Genomic DNA, 20005 nt, shown 5'->3' with positions numbered 1-20005 from the left:
CCTACTGGCACACTAGATTATAACAGCTTATTACAGTCAATGCTTTCCTTAAGATGTGAAAGGAAATTAGATGAGATTTCATATTGTGACATGTTTTTCAGCCTCTGAAATAATCCTGAATAGCAAAAACTACTGCAGTAATTAGAGCCCTCTCCTACCCCTTGGTATTGCCCTTTGAGAAAGACAGTGAAGCCTCTAAAGGAAAGCTGGAATGGTGACGTTTTTCCTGTGGCATTAGCCAAAGATGCATTAAATCGAGCAAGGTTTATCTAGCTGCAACCCAAAAGAATGAACGAACTGATATGCTCAGCCACCTCTTTAAAAAGCAGGAAGAGGAATGTGAAGACTCCTTCCCTCCTCCTTCCCTCTGGAAGCCACCTCCTCCAGAGCACCTGAACAAAGCACCAGCCCCAACACTCCTGGGTAGTCCTAGGGCATCCCAAACCAGAAAGCAAGTGATACAGGCACCCCAGTGAGAAGTAGCGAGACCAGATGGGCCAGTAATAATTCAAGTACCTTTTTCCTCCATGGACTTAGAGGCATGGGAAAAGGTTGCAAAAAATTATCTAAATGACCCAGTAAACACAGTCAAACGCTTGCAATATACAGTGAAACAACATATTCATGACTGGAATGATATACAGTTGCTATTAGATGCATTCACTGGAGCCAAGGAACAATTGATTCTAAAAACAGCAGAGGACTTAGCAGAAAATCACTTAAAAGCATGACAGATGCGAATAGAAGATAAAACATGCTATTTTCCCCTTCCAGATCCATGTTGGGATCCAAATAAAATATCAGGTAGGCAAAAGTTGTTAAACTACCAAGAACTATCATAGCAAGAGGAGTGAAAAAGGCTATACCCAAGACTGTAAATTAATCAGCTTTTTACACAATCAAACAAGGTCCCTCAAAAACACCATCTGAATTTCTAGACCACCTGAGGGATGCCATGTGCTGCCACACCTCACTGCATCCGGCATCCAAGATAGGGATACAACAACCAGTAGACTCATTCCTGGGGCAACCTACAGGAGATATTAGACACAAACTTTAAAAACTCAAGGAGCCAGATGAGAGAAACCTAGAAATCTTGTTGGGGAAAGCATGGAAAGTTTTTAGCAATCAAAAAGAGGAGGACAAACAAAGAATGAGAAAATTTGTGGTGGTGATACAAGAAGAAGGAAGAGAAGGAAGAAGGAAGAAGGAAGAAGGAAGAAGGAAGAAGGAAGAAGGAAGAAGGAAGAAGGAAGAAGGAAGAAGGAAGAAGGAAGAAGGAGGAAGGAAGAAGGGAACGCGGGCATGGACAGGGGCCACCCAAGCAGGACCAGCCTTGGCTGGGCAGAGACCAATGTGTGAATTGTAAGAAGTGTGGCCACTGTAAAAATGAGTGTCCAGAACAAAGACACGGCAAACATAAGAGACAAGGAAAAGAGGGGGTAGTGGCACATGCACAAAAACACTGAGGGGGACCAGGGGTGTCTACCCCAGCAGAGCTGCTGGTTATAGAAATGAAGCTGGGGAATGAGGAGAAAGAAGTAAAATTTTTGGTTGACACTGCAGCAATGTATTTTGCTTTAAACAAAGCTTTAGTACCTATAGAAGATGATTATGTTACAGTAGTACGAGCAACTTGCCAATCTAAAAAGGCATATTTTTATAAACCATTAAAATACAAGTTTGGGAAACAGTGGGGCATTCCTAGATTCCTAAATCTACCAAATTAGCCAAAACCCCTTCTAAGAATGGATTTGCTGAAATTACTACTGAGTAAACAATAAATTTAGGAAAGAGGAAATTGTTCTAGAACTAAACAATGAGCAATATGTGGAAGTGTTAAGTCTAATACTGACAGCAATCAGGGCCAAAGGAAAAATTACCGAGGAAATACTAAACCAGGTATTCCCTGGGGTATGGGCTTCCGATGTGCCAAGAAGGGCAAAGACTGCTACCCCTATAAAAGTTTTGCCCTAAGAAAAAAGACAATCAGTTAGAATTAAACAATACCCTTTGAAGAAGGAAGATATGGAAAGAATTAGCCCCGTAATAAAGAAGTTTTTACCGCTAAAATTACTGAAGGACTGTCAATCCCATTTTAATACCCCCATACTACCTGTTCAAAAACCAGACAGGTCATATCGACTAGTATGAAACTTACGGGCAGTAAATAAGATCACTGAAAATCTTTATCCCATAGTAGCCAACCCACTGCTACTATCTATCTATCTATCTATCTATCTATCTATCTATCTATCTATCTATCTATCTATCTATCTATCCTGCTACTATATATACTTTATCCTATGGTAGCCACACACTGCTAATGTGCCTAACACCAGGGCTAACTTGGTTTACAGTTTTAGACTTGAAAGACACCTTCTTTTGCATTCCTATCCATTAGGGCAGTCACAAAATTTTTGCATTTGAATGAAAAAGCCTGAGAAAGGAGCGCAATACTCAGCTCACCTGGACGGTAATTCCACAAGGATTTAAGAAATCTCCTACTTTGTTTGGAGAACAACTTGCAAAAGATCTGGAGTCCTGGAAAGCCCCACCAGAAGAAGGAAGGCAACCACAGTATGTAGATGACCTGCTAATAGCCACTAGAACAAAAGAGGCATGTGTGGCTTAGACAGGTACCCTCTTAAACTTTTTGAGACTCCAAGAGCACGGAGTATCGAGTATCAAAGAAGAAGGCTCAAGTAGTAAAACACAAGGTGATCTACCTAAATTATGAAAATGAAGCTAGACAACAGACTTTGAGACAGAGCCGTAAAGACGCAATTTGCCAGACTCCCAAGCCTCAGACCACAAAAGATCTGCGAATTTTTTCAGAAATGACAGGATAGTGAAAATAATGAATCTACAATTACGGACTCCTTGTTAAACCCCTATATGCACTCATTGCGAATGGGGGTAAAGACCTTCAGAGGACAAAAGAGGCCAACTGGGCCTACAAACAGCTGAAGAAAGCTCTCATGTCAGCTCTAGCCTTAAGACTCCTGGATGTAAGTAAACCATTCTTCCTGTTTTCCCATGTAAAACAAGACATTGCCCTGGAGATATTAGCCCAGGACCTGAGCCCATGTCGAAAGGCAGTTGCCTATTTTTCAAAGCAGCTAAATGCAACAGCTAAGAGATAACCTGAGTGCCTCAGGGCTGTCACAGCAGTTACATTAAATATTCAAAATGCACGCAAACTCACATTAGGCCAGAAAATGACTGTGCTAGTGTCCCACACAGTATCTGCAGTGCAGGAACTCAAAGGTAGATGCTGGCTGTCCCCACAAATGCTTCTAAGATACCAAGCCATCATGGTAGAACAAGACGATGTGGAAATAGTTGTGACTAAGATTGTCAATCCAGCTTCTTTCCTCCAGAAGAACCAAGAAGAGCTGGTAGAACACGACTGCACAGAAACCATCGAAGGCACCTGCTCCAGCTGCCTAGACCTGAAGGACACCCCTCTCACAGATGCAGAAACCTAGTTTACTGATGGAGGCAGCTGTGTTATTAGTAAAAAACAATATGCCAGATATGCAGTCACTACCTGTAAAAAGATTATCGAATCGAGACCCTTTACCAGCAAACACCTCTGTGCAGAAAGCTAAAATAATCACACTAGCCCATGCTCATCCAGGCACAATTGTGGATGCAGTCAGTTGCCGCCTCAATTTTTCCTACTGAAATTTGGAAAATAATTTGGGAAAGTGCCACTGATTTTGAAAGAGAATTCCAATCCTGCTGGAACTTAGTGAATTTTACTTACAACCCCAGTACAAATACAGTCACAGCTTTTGTGTTAACCATACATAGTGCCTCAGTGCACTCAATATTTCCCATCATTGCATTAGGATTGAATCACGATGGAGCTATTCTCTGTCCTTCCGAGCATAGGGAATGGGCCCATCAAATTGGGGAGAAATGGCAAACTGTTAATTTGGAATCTTGTATTTTCTGAAAACAACAAGGGTTCATCTGTGAGAGTAATGCAATTATAGCTCAAGGTATTTGTCTGGACACAGAACAAAATATCTGTCACTTTGAAATTCACCCTAACCAGACTTCTGAAACAGTGCTTGTGTATATAGGCAATGGGTGTGCATGCTTTAGAACTGCTTGTGATGTTGTAGTTGTAGAAAATGTAGTGGTGGATACTAAAAATCACTCAAATTATTGTGTTTGGAATTTTACCAAAATTACAGGATGTGATTTTTCTTAACGTAGCCCCAGTTAACTCTTATCGTCTTTTACAATCTGATTATACAGTGATTCACAAATTATTGCCTACCCCCATTGGGATGAATCTTACTTTGGTAAAGCAATTGTTGCTTCATCAGGATGTAATTGAAATTTTTGCCAAAAATAAAGAAAAACAGACAGAAAACCCTGGTAACTATTCATCACAATGTGAGAAAAATACATAATTTTTTGGAAAGGGTAAGGAAAGATGCTGAACGCAGATGGTGGGATACCCTTTTTGGGTGGTCACCTACTGCCACAAGTGTCCTGGACAAATTATGTCATCCAATCATAGTCCTTTTGATTTTAGTTTGGATTGGTTTTATCAGCAATCTTATTCATTATGAATTGAAGGATGATGAAATGGTTAACACAGTTGACATCTCTAATGAATGCACACAATTAAACCAATGTCTGCTCCCCTGTGGACATCCCCAAGACTATTGACACAAGATGAAGCCATAATTATAAATCATAAATATATGATAAAATTTGGATGTGTGTTTTTGAAATAATTTTTGTCATTGTTATAATCTAGTGAAAATTAGTTTTGATTTCTGTGATTTGTTTTGATTATCCGAAGAAAATAGTATTAATTAATTAATATGACTATATTTTGTTTACTATTTTTTGATTTTTTGTGATTTTGTAATGATTACTTGAAGAAAAATTGTTTTAATTAATATTGATTGTATTTAGTTAATTAATTATCTTGATCTTTGCAATTTGTTTGATTATTTTGAAAAATGGTTTTAATCAATATTGATTGACTTTGTTTTGCTTCTATTTCCTTTTCCTATTTTACCTTTCCTCTCTCTCTCTCTCTCTCTCTCTCTCTCTCTGTCTCTCTCACACTCTCTACTGTCTCTGTTTTCCGGGATATGCTACTAATGTGGATGAGTCCTGAAGGCTTCACAAGACTATGGAACCCTGCTGATGGAGCTCTCTTGATGACAATCGTGAATCACAGGGTGGTGTAAGAGATGGTCCAAAGATCCCTCATCTGCCTCACGACCATCGTCAAGGAGACTGAAACTGTTGGGAAAGATGGCACAGGAAGGGCTTATGGATATGATTGTCTGGTAAGAAGTACTGGAGATATAAAATCTGTGAGCTGAAATAGAAATGAAGGCCAGCTTTGAGATGTAGGCATGGCAGGCAGAAGGACGGTGATTAGCTGGAGATAGATTGAAGGACAGAAAATAAAAAGGACCCAAGAATGCAGCCCCTCTCCACCCTGCCAAGGCATCAAGGAAAAAGTAGATAAGAAGAGTAGTCTTTAGAGTTTAGAATATAGGATGATACGGTAATTTAGTAGTTTTCGTAGGTTGCATGCAAAGTATGTAGGTTTTATATCTTGTGCCGGTTGGTCAATTAGAATATTCAACACAAAAGGAGATATAATGTAACAAGATCCTCACTCTCTTACCTCTTACTCTCTTATCTCTTACTCTCTTACTCCTCTTACCCCTTACTCTCTTATTCTCTTACTCTCTTGCTCCTTCCCCTCTCGCTGCTCTCCTTTTTCCCTGCTCTTTTCCCTGCTCTTCTCCCTGCACTCTTGCCTCTTTGCTCCTTCTCTTGCCCAGTCTCTCCCTCTGCTTCTTCTACCTCCCTCTCTCCTACCACTCTGACGCTGGCACTCTTCTTACCTCCCTTACCTCATCCCCTCTCCCTCTCTCTTCCTCTCTCTTTAAGGGTTTACCTTCAGCCGAGGCTGGTGGCTGAAATCAGACCCTCTTTACCCACGACCCTTGCAATAAAACCACGTGCTTCTAGAATATCTCAGGTCTGCAGAGTTCCTTTGTCCCTGCCATCCATGGATGCCTCTACATGAAACCCCTAAAAGAACTCTAAAATCCCAACACAGGAGTTCTGGCCTGGCTGATGTGGGACGTTTGCCAAGTGTTGCCTGCAGGTGTGTTCAATGGAAAAAGCTAGCACACATTTCAATTGGAATATCAGAACCTCAGCAGAAATAATGGGCAAGTCACGGGGAATTGACTGCACTTGCTGATGGCTGTACCTGTTCTGGTTAACACTGTACCTGCTGACAGCTGTACCTTTTCTGGTTAACACTGTACTTGCTGACGGCTGTACTTACCTGAACTGTTCTGAGTTCTCAAAACCAACACACCATAACCATTTTCCTCACCTTTTGGCCAACTGCCAGTCTCTTTGGAAAGGACTATAAGGACCCCTGAGTTTACCAAAGACTTTGAGATCTTCCCATGGAAGAAGACGGACCTTTGGCCAGACCATGAGGATTTCAGACCACAAGGATTTAGTCTCTCCGTTGGTAGCTATTATCCACCCCCTGTTTCTCTTTTCTCTCTATCCTTTATTTCCCTTCAAATCCTTCTATTGCATTTGATGTTGGCACTAATAAAAGTGAATTTGTTTTGATGAATACTGAAATCCCCTCTGTGTGTTTTTTGCACTCCAAGTTCAGTTAATGAACCATCACGATTCCTGATTGCATTAGCAGATTGTAACTAGGCTGAATTAGAAGAGGCCGGGGGCCTGGTGAACAATAGCAAATTAATTTTCCTGAGTTGCCAAGAAATAGGGGGGTACAGGTATTTATAAGTATTAAGATACCTTTTCAAGATGGCCAGAAACCTTCCCCACAAGGACTGCAAAAGCCCAAGAAGTAACTAAAATATTGTTACAAAAAATAATACCATGCTTCAGAGTTCCAGCCACAATATCCTCAGACAGAGGACCACACTTCATTTCAAAGATAGTGCAACAGATCAGTTGTCACCTAGAAATAGATTGAGAACTCCACATTCCATACCATCCCTCAGTCAAGTGGCCAAGTAGAGAAAATAAATCATTTAATTAAGCAACAAATTGTGAGATTGGGTCATGAGGTTAATTTACCCTAGCCCAAATCCCTTCCATTACCACTGCTGAGAATTCAAACCAAACCTAGAGCCAAAGAAAGACTAAGCCCCATTGAAATGTTGTACGAGAGACCACATGGAGTACAAAAAGGGTTGTCTACCCAAGTTGACGAAACAGGGCAAGCAATTCTCTGGTGATGGACCTAGACGAAATCAACCTCTGGGTGCTGTGAGATCCTCCAAAAATCTTTGAATTGGTTGAACTTGCTGGCAGTAGTACCTATGGGCACCAGTTTTTCTTCTAGGCAAAGAAGTGATGACATTTGAGGGAAAACAACATGGTGGCACCGAGGCCAGAGGAAAAAGAGTGAAAGTGCACCAAGTGCTGGAGCTGAGATTCCACTGCAGACTGTAGTGAGGACAATGGTGAAGCAGCCTGTCCCCCTGGAGTCCATGACATCCATAGTGAATGCAGAAATCCACTTGCAGCCCATGAGGGAAGTGCTCATGCCAGAGCAAGTAGATGCCAGAGAAAGCTGTGATCCAGTGGGAGAGCAAAATAGAGACAAAAAGGCCCCTGCCTCCAGGGATACAGAGAGAGAGCACATGCTTCCAAACTACAGCAGCCTTTCCTTGTGCTCAGCGTACTCACTGGCCAGGAGCCACTGGTGGATGTACCTCACTATGGCAGGCACCTGGAGAAGGCACGGGGAGACTTGGAAAGCTGCCAGAGGGAGAAATGTCCCCAGCTTCTCCAGAGAAGTGCTGCCCTTCCCACCACACTAGGTGGCCTGTAAGGGTTACAGGGACCAGCAGGCGTGGCTTGGGAGGCTGAACAGTTCCTGGGAGGATCAAACCCTGGTCACAGGGTTCCTACTTGCTTTGGATTGGAAAATCCCCCTTCTACAAACATATCCAGCAAGGCAGCACTGGACTTGGTTTTAAAGAGGAGTGAGGAGTATCCTCTGACCCCAGACTCCTCTACTGGGGCAGCTCCAGGGCCTTCTTCCTCCTCCTCCAGCCAGGCCAGACAGGGCACTCACTCTCAGAGGTCTCTGCTCCATGTAAGTGACTGGATTGATGGCAGGAGAGATGCCTCGGAAAAGTTCCGAGTCAGCAAGTCTTGCCTGGAAGGCGCCCGGACAACTGCAGTGCTGGGAGGAGTTCAGGACAGCAAGTCCTGCACTCTGGTCTCGAGGGCTCCTGCCACAAGGACGGGAGGCTCCTCGTCAAGGACTGCGGTCTGGCCTCGAGGGCACTGACGGCAAGGATGGGAGAAAAGTCCTGGGGCACCAATTCCCACAGTGTGTCCTCAACGGCACCTGCAGAAGAGCAGCCTTGGGAAGGCCACAGGCCACCAAGTCACCAAGGTCTGGCCTCCAGGTCACTGGCTGCAGGAATAAAATAACACCTTGGATAAGCTCCAGGTCAGACACAAATAAGTGTGCAGTGGGGAGGGGGAAGCTCCTCAGGACACCGCTCTGTCCTGTCCTGTGGTGTACTCCAACCACTGTGGCATGGCTGTGTCACCACCAGCACCTATGCCACCACATGTCACAAAGGGCCCTTTGACTCCCTGTCCCATTCCATCCCACGGTGACTATGCTGCTGCACCGTGTCACAAAGGGCCTTTGCACACACTGCCACCTGCCCTGGGGCTGCTCCCAGCCCAGCCAAAGTGGCCCAGGTTGGAAGGAATCCCTTGCCCCAAGTGTCTAAGACGGCCCTGGGACAGGATCTTTTGGAAGGGCTCACACCATGGGCAAATGCTGCCCTGCTCTGCGGGCTCAGGGCAGCAGAAGGAGCCCCCAGGGCTGCCGACACAGCCGCAGCAGGAAGGGCACGGGGCCTTGCACAGAAGCTGGCACGGCCTCCTTGGGACACGTCCCACCTGGTGGCCACCCTAAAACTGTGGGTGTGACACAGACAAGGAATGTGTGGGCCGGGGCACGAGTGCTGCTCTGACCCCCAGGGCCAGGGGAACACTGAAATCTGCCGGTGTAGCAGAGTCCCCGCCCAAGCAGAGCTGCCAGTCCCCTTGAGCCCCGGCAGCGCTGGTGTCATCTGCTGCCCCAGAGACCTGTGCCCTGGGAGGCTTCTCTGCCACAGGGAGAAAGAGCCAATGTGCATTGAGGCCAGTGCACCTTCCTACACGGGATGTTGGCAGGAGCACCTGGAGCAGCTGCTGGCAACACTTGGTCTCTTGTCAGAAGCTCTTACTCCATGCTGACATTGTTTTCTCATTGGAGTGATTTCCTGCAGCACAAGATTACCTTCCTGCAAAGGCATAGAAAGATCTGGCATTTAAGAATCCTCAATTCAGGCAAGCTTTTCTTTCCATTCCTCAGTTTACATAGTTCCAAAAAGTTTCAAACTTCCTAAATTAATGGGAATGGCCTGAGAACCTGATAGATTTGGAAGTTTCCTTCCCATCTCAAAGAAGCAACACATTTGCCTTAAGGTCATCCATTGAATGTCACTTCACAAAGCACAGGACTACACAGAGGCAAAAGAAAGGCCTTGCTTTGGTTTCAAGCATTCTTCTGTGAAGGGAGGCTAAGAACATAATTCTCTTAAGGAATAAAAGCTCTCCAGGAATCAAAGTCCACTCAGTGTTACAAAAGTAGCCCAAACAAATGAGTCCCTTGCAAAAGGGCTAATCCTCCCCCTGCTACAGATATCTAAGTGGCCAATAAAGTACAGCTCTCTGCTGTCCTTCTCTGCAGCAAAACCCTCAGCTCCACAGTGGTGTGTGGAACTGGACCTTCAGCACAGGCACCTTTCCTGCCTGATGTGACCTCGCTCCCCCGTGTGTCTGCACAAAACACGGCGTGGAAGAGGATGGCAGCAGGGGCCTGTGTGTCGTTTTGATGCCGCTTCAGCTCCACAGAGATGCAGATAAAGTGAAGAAGCCAAAGTGTTTATTAATTAAAGGCAAAGCAAAGGGATGAGCTGGAAGGGAAAAAAGGGGCAGGGTCTGAGGGCTGGAGCTAAGGAGCTGTCAAAAGGGAGGGAGAGGGCTGGAGCAACGCGGGCGTTCCACAGGCTCAGCTGTGGCAATCCTCAGCTGTGCCTGGAGCTGCAGCGGCAGTGGGAGATGGTGTCCTCTTCCCACAGGTCCGGTGGATCCTGAAGATAAACCAAATTCCTCAGTTCTTCTGCCAAACTGGGCTTGAATATTCAGGTTTCAGTGGGATGAACTGGTGTGTTTTCTGGGGGAACAGACGGTCTGGGCCTGCATCTGCGATAATTCCAGGAGACCCTCCTGCCAAAGTCATCCCCTCTCGCCTCTTACAGCTGCCACGGGAGAGGAGGGGCCAACGGGATCAGCCGGAAGCTGTTCGCCACAAATCCCCACCGTGTCCCTGAAACTCGCTGCCCACACCATCCCTCCTCCCATAGAGGGAGCGAAGCCCTCCACAGCCGGGGCAGGGATTGCGGCTGTCGCCAGCAGCCCCCGCTGCGCTCTGCCCTCACTCACGCTCACTGACGACATGGAGCGCTTCCTTCTGCCCTCTCAAGATTTCCCTGGCGGACCCTGTGAACACAGAGCCTGTCGGGCCCCAGCGGCACGGCTCCCTGCCAGCGGCGCTGCCGGCCCTGTGGCCACACGGCCTCCTGCCCCGGCAGGGCTCAGCCCGGGCCCTTGCCGCACGCTGCCGCCCCAGGGCACGGCTGCCAGAGGGCGGCGGCGGCCCCGAGGCCGGGCGGGGCTCCACGGCGCCGGGCCCGGCCGCCGCCGCAGCCGGGGCAGCGGCCGGGGTCGGGGCGGGGGCCGAGCTGCGGCGGGCCGGGGAGGGAGCCCGGGCCCGTGGCTCACCGATGAACCTGAGGGCCGCCTCTCGCAGGGGCTCCTGTGGGCTCTCCAGGTACGGCAGGGCCTGGCGCAGGGTCTCGGCCGCTCGGCTCCTGTCGTCTGTCAGCTGCAGAGAGCGGCGGCAGGGAAGGGTTGGCAGAGGGGCTCCACGGGCACCCGGCTCGGGGCCACCGGAGCCTGGAGAAGAGCCCGGGGCCCGGGGAAGGGAGCGGCGTGTGGGGCGCAGGCTGGAGCCCCTGGCTGCAGTGCTGGGCAAGGGGCCGCAGCTGCCAACACCACACACTGAGCACCAGGGGCAGGGATACTCTCCAGGCCATCCTTACCAGACATTCAGTGATTTTCAATGTCTGCTCTGTCTTCAGCACCTCCTGGAGACGTGTCTTCATCAAGAACCTGGCCGCACAATGCAAGGTTTCCCAAGCGGCCTGGAGAGCAGCAGAAATGCCGAGATGGCACCACTGTCCAGGACACAGGATTTTCATCCCTGTGCCGAGGCCAGGAGCAGGCTGCAGCCTGGGAGGCACCAGGGCAGGAGGCAGCCGAGCCCCCTCCAGTGATGCACCAGCATCGCACAAAACCTCACATTTGCCACGTGCAGGTTCTCATCATGGTAGTGCAAGAAGAGAGGGAGTAGGCTCTGGCTCACAATTCCCTCCAGGGACTTTTTCCCCTCGTCCACTACCAACTCCATCACTTTTTGAAGAAGTTGAATGGAGAGGAGCTGCACGTGACTGTTCAGCTGGAAGAAAGGAGGGGGGAAAGACCTAAATACCAACTTCTCCAGCCCACCTGGGCAAAAGCCTCAAAATCCACAGAGCACATTTCTTGGCAGCAACCAGTGCCTGTTGTTGGGGGCAACAAAGCCTTACGTTTTCAAAGAGTGGCAGCAGTGGCTTCGCCAGCTTCAGGGCAGAAGTGCTAGATATCATGAGACTTTTGTTCTGGAGCATATTCATGAACATAGAGAGAGACATGCTGACGATGTTTCCATCTGCATCACCCAGCAGATCCAGAAAACTTCGAGACAGGCTGCGTATATGTCTGGCCTGTGTGGAACACAAGGCCATGCTGTGAAGCCATGAACAGCTGCACCACCAACAGTGGCCCCCTGGCACTGCAAGTGCAGCCTGCTGCCGCAGGGCCCAGAGGCCAAAGGCCTGTCCCAAAGCACTCGGGCAGCTGAGGCAGGAGAGCTTGGAGCAGCTGCCTCAGCTCCTGAAGCCCAGCCAGCCCACGGGGCTGCTCTCCCCAGTGCAGCTTCAGCCGCTGCCCCCGTCTCACCATGGAGGGCTCCTTGCTGAGCACCACGAGACCTCTGAGCGCCAGGCGACGCCTCTCCCTGCACGCGCTCTGCAGGTACCTGGACATGACGTTCAGGACTGTGTCACAGCACTTGGTCACGTCCAAGCACTGGAGGACCTGAAAGGCACAGGGCAGTGACACAGGGCCCGGCCGGCAGGAGCCCAGAACCGCACAGGGCCGGCCCCAGGCAGCAGCAGCAGCACAGGGCGTAGGGCGCCGTCCCAGGCACGGGATGTGGCTACGAGAGGGCAGAGAGCTGTGAGGCAGCTCAGCCAGGCAGCGCTGGCCTTCAGGCTCACCTCCACAAGGAATGCCAGTAAAGGCAGATCCCAGCTTGGCTGCTCCTTGCTGAGCCTCAGGACAATCTGGTATGCAACATGGGAACACAAAGAGCTCCAGTAACGGCGCATCTCCCTGTCGGGGGAAAAAGGCACAAAGAGCCTGAGGTCGGGGGAGAGAAACCTTTCCCAGGACTGACTCACAGATGTCCCCAGCATCCCTGGAGGACATGTGGGCATTTTGGGAGGTGGATCCTCCTTGCACCCAGCCTTTCCCAGCCTTTTCCAGTCTGCTCAGCCGTCCCTCAGTGATGAGGCTCTCTGGGCCATGAGCATAGGCACTGTGGGAGGCACCCTGAGCACAGAGCACAAATTCTGGGGACAGAGGGGTGAAGGGGGTCTCACCTGGCCAGCAGACCCATGGCATAGTGCTGGGTGTCAGCACAGAGCATCGTGTCCCATCCACGCTTGCGCTCCATTGCCATCAACTCAATATCATATTCCAGACAGCGGAGCAGAGCCTTCATGGCCTGCACTGCAAACCTGTGTGCAGAGCAAGGCCTGGGTCACACCGGGAGCGCTGGCACTGGCTACAGGGGCATGGGAAGCACAGAAGGACCGGGACCTGTTGGGGTTGTTGGGAAGGTGGTGTTCCTGCTGGCATGCTCTCCAGAAGTGATCAACTTCCTCTGGCATCTGCTGCGTGGTGATGACAACATGGAGGAGCAGAGCCGTAAACAGAGGGTAGGAAGCATGCATCAGTGCCTCATGGCGCTGAGGCATCCGGACAATCACCCAGAGCACCAGAGTAGCCTGGAAAAGAAGCAGCCCAAGAGAGCGCTCAGTACTGAGTTGTCCATGTGGCAGGGCCCCAGGGGAGAGACGCAGGGGGAGCAGCGGGCTTGGTGCCCCCTGAGCCTGCCCTTAGCCCAGGTTTCAGCCCAGTGCCTTAGGCAGGGAGAGGATGGAGAGCTGCTGGAGAGGACACCTGGGAGTGAGCAAAGGCCCAGAAACTCACAGCCAGGGCAAAAACATCTTTGTTGTCTCCATCAGAGGTGCACATCTTGTACAGTGGCCAGTGCTCCATTACACGGGCCAGTTCTGGCAGCACCTTCTCCATCGCTGGTCCCGATGAGCCTATGGCTCTCCACATCGTTGCAGCAGCTCTGTGGAATCAGAGCTGTGTGTCAAAGGCATCTCAGTCACACTACCATGCCCTGTGCAGCTCTGGAGGCCAGGTGAGAGAGCCCCAGTGCCCTGAAGGGCAGGGAGGGAGCATGGCAGCAGGCTCGGGAAACAGAGGGGCCCGAGGGTCCTGGACCTCTCTGCCTGTCTGGCAGAGCCCATTGCACAGGCTGTGCAGGGCGATGGCCCTAATGGCTGGTGAGCCCTGAGCTCTCAAGGCAGGCGGGCCCCGTACCTGTCACACGTTGGGGCACAGCGCAGGAGGGTCAGCACCACGTCAGCTGGGTGTTCTTTGGCCAACTTCACAATGTTCATGGGCAGCCTGGGATCCAGATGTTCCTGGGATGCCAAACTCTTGTAAATGTCCCTTACAATGGCTGGCACCTGGAAGAGGCATGGGGAAGACTTGGAGCGCTGTCCAAGGGAGCAAGTTCCTCAGCTTCCGCCAAGAAGTGCTTCCCTTCCTGCCACACTGTGCTGGCCTCAAAGGCTGAGGGGGCCCAGTGGCTGTGGCTTGGAGGGACACACGATCCTGGAAGGCCTCCAGCCCTGGCCCCAGGCTGTTTACCTGCTGCTCAGAAGAAATACCACTCATCTGGGAAAAAACCCTCGTGGGAGCAGGAATCACAGTGGGAGTGGGTGTGGTGCCAGTATATCCAATGCCATTAGTCTCTTCAGTGTTGACAATTGTGATGGCCAAATCCTCAGGCACAGCCGTGTCAGCCTTTGCCCCGTGATCATCCAGTGCAGTGCCTGAACGTTCTAATTCCTCATCCAAATCTGGGCTGACGTCAGGCTCTGCCTGGAGCTCGATCACCCGGCAGTCAGGCTCGGCCTCTGTTGCAGTGGGGCTGATCCTTCTGCGCCGAATGCGCAGGAACCTCCGGAACATCTGCAGGAGAATAAAGGACAGGGAAGAGAGACATGTTGCATGGAGTGCTCCAAGCACAGTGCTCGGCTGAGCAGTGACAGCAGGCCCAGCCCAGGCGGGGATGGCTGCAGGTACCTTCAGTGTTCTTCGGAAGAGGCCACGGGCAGGCTCCTTCTCTTGTGTGCGGTCTGTGCCTGCATCTGGCAAAGAGTGAGAGCAGCCAGAGCTGAGGGGCTTCGGGAGAGGCCGGAGAACACGGCCCAGCCCTGTCCTCCCCAGGCTGGGACTGCCCCAGGGGATGCAGCAAGGGCGCTGTGAGATTCAGCCCCAGCCCCTCTTCTGTCCTGTCCCTGGGCGTGTCCACAGCAGATGGGATGGGATGGGATGGGATGGGATGGGATGGGATGGGATGGGATGGGATGGGATGGGATGGGATGGGATGGGATGGGGCCAAGCTGTCTGCAGCCATCCTGCAGTGGCCCAGCTCTTCCACTCACCATCCTGCAGTGTCTTGAACTGCTCCACCTCTTCAGGCTCTTGTGCTGGGGCAGCTCCAGGGCCTATCTTTCTTTTGCTCCTGAATACTTTGGACAGGCCAGGAAATCTGCCCGCCATGCCGCAGCACCCCTTAGAGAGAGGCCTCAGGAAAGCTCTGTGTCAACGAGTTTTGCAGTTGTGCCTTGAAAGCACCTGCGACAGAGAAGGCTCAGGAAGGCTGCAGGACAGTACGTCCTGCTCTCCGGTCTCGAGGGCTCCTGCCACAATGACAGGAGATTTCCTCGTCAAGGATTCAGGTCACCAAATCCCACAGTGTGGCCTGGAGAGCACAGGCCACTGCGATAGGAGATGCTGTGGAAAACCTGCGAGTCACCAAGCCTTGCAGTCTGGCCGTGAGGTCAGCTGCACGAGTCACTCCTCGGAAAAGCTCCGGGTCAGGCACAAACGAGTGCGCTGTGCGGGGGCTCCTCACAGCACTGCTCTGGCGCGTCCTGTCCCGTCGCCCGCTCCAAAGAATGTGGCGTGGCTGCGTCGTTGCCAGCACCTGTCACCACGTGTCACCAACGGTCCTTGGTCACCCTGTACCGTTCCATGCCATGGTGACCATGGAGCTCCAGCGTGTCACAAAGGGCCCTTAGACACAGCACCACCAACCCTGGGGCTGCTCCCAGCCCAGCCAAAGTGGCCCGGGTTGGAAGGAATCCCTCGCCCCAAGTGTCTAAGACGGCCCTGGGACAGGATCTTTCGGAAGGGCTCACACCATGGGCAAACGCTGCCCTGCTCTGCGGGCTCAGGGCAGCAGAAGGAGCCCCCAGGGCTGCCGACACAGCCGCAGCAGGAAGGGCACAGGGCCTTGCACAGAAGCTGGCACGGCGTCCCTGGGACACGTCCCACCTGGTGGCCACCCTAAAACTGTGGGTGTGACGCAGACAAGGAATGTGTGGGCCGGGGAACAAATGCTGCTCTGACCCCTGGGGCCAGGGGAACACTGAAATCTGCAGGTGTGGCAGAGTCCCCGCCCAAGCAGAGCTGCCAGTCCCCTTGAGCCCGGGCAGCGCTGGTGTCATCTGCTGCCCCAGAGACCTGTGCCCTGGGGGGCTTCTCTGCCACAGGGAGAAAGAACCAATGTGCACTGGGGGCTGTGCTGCTTCTCCTGGGACTGTTGGTAGGAGTACCTAGAGCTACTGCTGACAGCACTTGGTATCTGTTCTGATGATGATGCTTGAATTGCTTTTCTTCATGGAAGGGAGTGGCAGTAGCACCAGAACACCATCTGCTACAAAGTTTCCCAGGATGACTGGATTTTACAGAGACTCTGATATGTTTCCTTATGCTTTTCTGACTGTCTTTCCTGCAATCAGGAAAAATAAAGAATCCTCCCAGACTCTGGTATTCTGTGCTCCAGTTTTGCATGTCTGGTTGTGGCAGCTCATGTCCAAACACAACTGCATCCCTGGAGAGCACAGCAATGGAGGGCCGCAAACTTGCAATTTTCAGTGAACATTGAGGCTGACAGGTAGGGAAGTGCAGAGGATAGGGATCACTCTCGGAGGAGAAGCTGTTTTCTGTCTCTGATGATGATGCCAGCAGCCTGAAGGAGTAGCCCATCACTGGAAATAGGCACAGTTTGGGACACCACAGTATAAAAAGATATTAAGCCATTAGACAGAATGCAAAGGAGGGCTCCAAGGACGTGGCAGGCTCTGGAGGGGGAGCCCTAGGTGCAGCTGAGGTCACTTAGTCTGTTCAGCCTGGAGAAGAAGAGAGTAAAGGGAGTCATTGTGGTCTTCAACATCCTCCGGAGTGAGGGAATCAGAGAGGCAGGTGCAGATCTCTGCACCGTGACAGTGACAAGTGTGACCAGTGACAGGACTCAAACAAAGGGCAGGGAGCTGGGTCAGGGCAGGTTTTGTTTCAATATCAGGAAAAGGTTTTATACCCAGAGCATGGTCAGGCACTGCGACAGGTTCCTCAAGGAGATGATCCCAAGCCCCAACAGCATCGTCTGCATTTGAGAAGTGTTGGAACAAGACAGAGTAGTCACATGAGGTTTCAGACATCGTGTAAGCAGTCAAGGGTTGTGAACTCTAGGTTTACATCAGCATATGGTCCTGATGATTACTTTAGGCAGTGTTGTAAGAAACTTGTTTTATGTCCTGTCATACCCCAACTCCTTGTTGATTGTGTGGAATGTGTAATCCTTTTGTTCACATTGCCTGTTAGTACTGTAAAATAGAATTTTGGTGCTGGGCGACTCAGAGAAGGCCAGTGTGTGTTAAGTGTAGTATACAGGGAATGAAGAGAAGGAAAAGAGAAGAATTACTAATACATACGGATAAGTTTGGAAATTTAGATAGCATTAAGAATGAATAGCCCAAGAAGTAACAATGTTTTGAAAAAGAGTCCACTAAACTGTAATTTATCACATTAGAAAGATTTGGGGGGAATCCCAGAGGGATGTCTTAGTGTCACACATGCTATCAGCTCTTTTAGATCAGAAAGGGAACCATTGGCTGTCTCCCTCGAGGTTCCTAAACCATCAAGCTGTCCTGGCTGAATCTGAAGATACTGACATTTAAGTGAGCAATGTCATTAACCCTTGCCTCTTTTCTGCAAGGAAACTCTGAAGCTGAACCTGTAGTATCCACTTGTACGCCTGTACCCATAAGGTCCCAGACCCGAAGTAGTCAGGCTGTATAAGCTTCACGTTCCTGTTGTGCAGTATCCTTTTGCAGGTTACGGAGACTTTCACATGACAAGGACTTGGTGATGATCTCAACCTCTGTTTCCCCTGCGGGTTGTGAGGGCCCTCCTTTCTTACCTTTATTACCTGGCTGCTCTGATTTCTTCTTGTAATTCCTTGATTCCACAGGGGTGACTGCTGCTGGCTGTGGCTGCCCCTGTGATTCAGCTGGAACCTGAGTGGTTGTAACATCTGTGGGTTCCACTGCTGCACCATCAGACTCTGCCTTTACAGGGCAGGGGGAGGGTTTCCCACCAGCTGGGGCTAAGGAGGCTAATGAGGCCACCACTGGAGAAATGTGCTTTTTCATCATGTGGCCCATCTCCTTCACCAGAATCCCCACTCAATCCGGGTGGTTCATTTCTGAGGTGGGCTGCGGGGCAGGGTCAGACAGTGGGCCAGCATCCCTATTCTGTGGGGCAGGGTCAGGCCACATAGCTGTATCGCTGATTTCTGGGGCAGGGGCAGATTCCGTGACAGTATCCCCAGTCTCTGAGGTAGATGTCTGTGCAGTGATACAAGTTGGCCTCACCTTATCTCTGAAAACGAAATGGACTAGGACTATCAGCAACACTTGGTTAGTATCTAGAGGAAATTTAAACCCTTCAAAAGCTGATGGGGTAGGCACAAAGAACTGGTTGAAGGACTGGGAGAAAACTTCCCGTGCTGTCATTTCCTCACAGAAAGTACCATTCTTAAAGTGTGTGATAGCCATGTATCCATGTGCATGCCTTCCAGAGGAAGTTAAAAACCCATGAATGCCTCACCTTATCCATCCATAAAACAAACTGGATGACAGTCACAATTGCCTTAGTTTTAGGGCCCCCGTTTAGATAAGGGCCTGCAAATGGGAGGAATACAGCCACAACCACGTGCCATCCAAACCAGGGTAACCTAGACCACATGATGCTGCCTAATGAGATTTATATATCCAACACACACAAAAGAAAATACTAGGTTACTCAAGAACCATTATTCCTTTCTTCCCCTTTCTTTTCTCAGTGCCATCAAGCCCCACACTTGGGAGCCAAAATCTGTCTTAGTTTGGGAAGATGGGTTTCTGCCAGGGAAAGCTGGAGTTTCCCTTGGAGTGGAGAATGTAAACCATCACCCATAGCCCCCCTCACCCCCCCCCCCCAATCCCTTCCCGCCCTGCCATGGAGTGCTTTCAGCCACTCATATACACAATGGTTTGGTCGGATTTCCTCCCCCCCAAATGGCCTTGGCCTTGTGGTTCCTTCCTCCTCGGTATGTCTCCATTGCCTTCATGTCAATGCCCTTACCTGCTCTTTGCCCTGTCCCCAGACCCTCTACTTAAGGGGAGACGGAGGTGGGGTTCGCTCTCTCCCCTCTCTCACCCCTCGCCCTCTCTCTCTTTGCCTTTTCCTCCCACCCTGGCTCAGGGTGGGGGGAGGAAATAAAATGGACTCTTGTGCTTAACAAAAGAGACTTGTCTCGTCTGTTTCCCTGCCAGCACCTGTAACCTCCCTGGACGCGATGAACACTGTTGCCACACAGCACAGAAAATGGTGGAGAATACAGGCAACCAGCGAGGACAATAGGACTGGCACCTGTAAGTCACCCCCTGCGGGACCCCCACCCTTAACAGGAAGACTCAATACCACGGCTAGAGACCAAGTTGAGGGTAACCTTAAAAAACATGTGGGTAAACGGCTTACTGGAAGGGAAACAACTGGCTTACTGGGAAAGAGCAATAAGACGGACATCTACCATCACAAGTCTTCATTCTCCATAGGAGGCAGTTTTTCAAGCAGCTAACCTGCCTGCAAAAAAGACCATGCTGGGGGCTCTTAACAACTCTCTTGACTCGCAGCTGCAAATTAAAGACAATTTGCATGTAGAGTGTCAGCGCCCTAAATCAGCGGTCCACTCTCCTGTGAACCCCCGCGTTGTTCAGTTGCTGTGAAGCTGCCTGTATCTTTCCCTACCCTATGTTCCTAAGAGTGCAGGCAGGAGTAAAAACTGCTAGGATGGCTCGGAGTTGCTACCATCTCTCCATCACCCTGCCCCTCTCCACTCCTATCCCACTTTCCCTGAAGGCAGGACAAGGTCAGAAACCATCCAGAAGTGACGCGAGTGCGCTAATGTCCTCCCACTGTCCTGTGTCCTCCTTCACCCCTCTGTCTTTCCATATTCCCCTTTCCCTGCAGAAGGTGATGGCCACACTGTGCCGGGTGCTCCTTCTCAAAAAATGGC

At 50.4% G+C, this 20005-nt stretch overlaps 1 long non-coding RNA gene and 1 pseudogene across 1 annotated transcript; both read right to left on the bottom strand.

The window, feature by feature from the left end:
- Positions 1–5090: 5090 nt before the first annotated feature.
- Positions 5091–6190, bottom strand: LOC136363812 (uncharacterized). Its single transcript, XR_010744050.1, has 2 exons — positions 6086–6190; positions 5091–5274 (listed from the first exon to the last, which is right to left on the bottom strand). It is a non-coding gene; the product is annotated as an uncharacterized lncRNA (long non-coding RNA).
- Positions 6191–7711: 1521 nt separating this feature from the next.
- On the bottom strand, positions 7712–15162 carry LOC136363787 (maestro heat-like repeat-containing protein family member 6; annotated as a pseudogene).
- Between the last annotated feature and the right edge of the window lie 4843 nt (positions 15163–20005).

Source organism: Sylvia atricapilla, chromosome 7, assembly GCF_009819655.1.
Source record: "Sylvia atricapilla isolate bSylAtr1 chromosome 7, bSylAtr1.pri, whole genome shotgun sequence".
Classification (NCBI taxonomy): domain Eukaryota; kingdom Metazoa; phylum Chordata; class Aves; order Passeriformes; family Sylviidae; genus Sylvia; species Sylvia atricapilla.
The sequence above is the reverse complement of the archived record's forward strand: the minus strand, read 5'-3'. Positions and strand labels throughout refer to the sequence as shown.